A 2,848-nucleotide genomic window follows, 5' to 3' on the forward strand; every position below is an offset into this window, starting at 1 on the left:
TTGATGTTAACTTGTGAGTTAAACTATCCATCAAAGGAAGTTTTTCAAGTATATGAAGAATAATGGAGGAACAAAAAAATTAAGTCTTAGACATTGATGGTTCAAGGTTCTTAGAGTTCTTTATTGTGATGCACTATTAATTTGACATGCACTTTGGGTTGTTCTTGAAGGTGGTGATGGAGGTTTTCTTTCATACACAGCTTAGTATGCATTATAGAATGTTTATCCTATAATGAGGAGACATCGTTTGGAGCTTTTCAAAGCTCATAGATATAATGCTTTTGGTGTATGATATGCAGTAGAGCTCATGTGAATGAGAAACCTTCATTTGAAACCAGTGCTTTAAAAGTCGGCTTATGTGGCTGTGCCGGTCAGTTAGATCCCAGTCGACGCTGTGAACCAGCTGAGTTAGACAGGTTTGGCTAATTCGGCCTTTCCAAGCTTACAAAAGAATTTCTAAAAATTTTTAAAATCAAATTTTGTTGGATTGTAGAAAAAAATTGATAACTATATTACATACTTTGATGGAATTGTTGAATTGTCGTGAATACCAAGACTCTAGTTCCTAAGTGCCACAGTCATTGCACAGTGAAAAAATGCAGTAAATCTCAATGTTCATATTTATATTATTGATTAAATATCAATATCATTTTTAAATGAGCCAAAACATATTATAAAACCAAAAGGAACGATGTGATTACTTAGTCACCCTGACCACCATTGTCCTGACCATCATGCCACGTTGGATTGAGAAATTACCAAAACAAAAAGCAAACGTAAAAATTCTGTACTAAATAAATATTTTTTAAAAATTAATCTTTTTAAGAAAAATATAAAACCGAGGAAACAAATTGAACTTATTCGAAACAAAGGAAAACATGAACAAAAGGGATATCTAAATTATTCAACACAATATTTACAATAACCCCAATAAATTAAATATGATACTAATTTTAAAAAAAAATCGTACAGAATCTGTAGCGTACTTTCAGAAAGATAGAGAATTGAGCAAGAAAGTCATTAGAAATTAGGGAAAGAACTACAGAACATTTATTTGAATCACCTCTTCAGTGGCCTCCATGGAATGGTTCATATGTGATAACATTTTGCCCTATTCTATTTCTTCCTCCCCATCATAAGTGATGCCCCAATCCACCTCATCTGATGGAGCATGAGTTGGCAAAGGAATTAGCTTCTATGCAGAATTTATTATTGACTGAGTTGAATGAAGGGGTTGTTCTCGTCAAATTTGGCTCATGGACGATCTTTGTTGCAATATTGCCCAGATCACCGCAAAGCTCGTATTCAGTGTCTCTGTCTGCTTGATTGCCAGCATCTCTCTTGATTACTAGCATCTACCTCTTCAACAATTGCCGATTTCTAGGCTGGCCTACCCTCTGCATGAGGAATTCGAGCGGCCACCTCCCAGTCTAGCACATCATTAAGCTGATCAAAGAAGAAGTCAGTGCCATCCTCCTTTCCCAAAAATATTGGCTTTGCAAAACCAAGCAATGGGCTAAATGTGCGCTTGGGCCCTCCAATCAACTGGGTAGTCTAAATGGAAAGGTAGGCCCAAAGACTGGAGGCTTAGTTTTTTTTCCGAACTTGATGTGAAGCCTGTTGTTGGTGTTCACTATGAGAGCATTATGATTGGCAAACAAGTAGCGATGATTGGCCCTACTTCATTAGTAGCAACACTTGCATGAAGGTTTCCCCTGATGCAAAAAGTTAGGGAGCATAAATTTGTTGCAGGCCTCATAAGTAAGGCAAGTTTCCCAATCTGTCCTAATGCAACTACCCATCCAAATTGGGATGCCTTTTGGAGAGCAGGGGATACAAGCAGCCTTGGTCAAGCCCCTGCTGCCGAGAAAAGCGTTGAGGGTAATAAGCCTCCAGTTGCTTATCACTCCCAATTGTAAGGGAGTATGCTACCCTTGCTTCTCAACAAGTACATGATCTCCACCTCAGTAGTCGGGAAGCCATCCAGTACTGCCCCTACTATGTCTTCAAAAGCCTGATCTATAAATGTGCCAAAAGGGACGACCTTGCAGCCCTCGAAGAAAGTTGGTCCTTCGAAAAAGCTCTTAGCCTCATTTGCAGGCATGAAATTAGCCTGGATCCCCATGATCTTTAGCATTTGTGCACAACTTGCATTAGACAAGACATGGTTTGGTGTGTATATTTGGAGAAAGTAAGCTAAAAGTCAACCCAAATAATTAATGAACAGGAAATGCTGTGTTGAAGATCCGCTGTTCAACCTCGCTGGTAATAAACTTCTCGTTCTTATCAATAAGCCCCTGGCCATCTGGGCCTTTGACATTGGCCTACTTTCCCCTAAAAATGGCACCTAGTCCATGATAGAGGCTGCCTAACATTGCTTGCCAAGGCGGACTTCTTGCCAGTTGTTGTTTCACATGCAACTTAAAAGCATTCCTGAATGATCATGTCACTTCTTGAGGAAAGCAGAGGGAATTTGGAATGGAATAGGGTGAGATAGGCTTCAAGATGCAGCCTATCTTTGGCTAGCTTGCAGGGCTTAAGTCATTCTCGTCTATGAACTGTGGGAGTCCCTTTCGCATTGGGTAACTCCCTATCCCATGATATTCTGTCTTGTCTGGATGAGTGTCTGTGCCATAGAAATAGTCTAGCTAAGTGTCCCTAAGGTTTTCTGCAGCTTAATTGAACCAACTTGTCATACTCATGAAAGAGCTCTTGGAGACTTTCAAGGGATGCTAACCCATCAATGGGTTCATTATTGAAAATGGTGGCATTTGGGGTAATACACTTATCATACATCTCCCCCAACATTGAAAGGCCCATGATAAACTGCATATCTAACAAAGGTATG

Source organism: Amborella trichopoda, chromosome 6 (genome assembly GCF_054954075.1).
Source record: "Amborella trichopoda isolate Santa Cruz 75 chromosome 6, AtrichopodaSantaCruz75HAP2 v2.0, whole genome shotgun sequence".
Taxonomy (NCBI): Eukaryota; Viridiplantae; Streptophyta; class Magnoliopsida; order Amborellales; family Amborellaceae; genus Amborella; species Amborella trichopoda.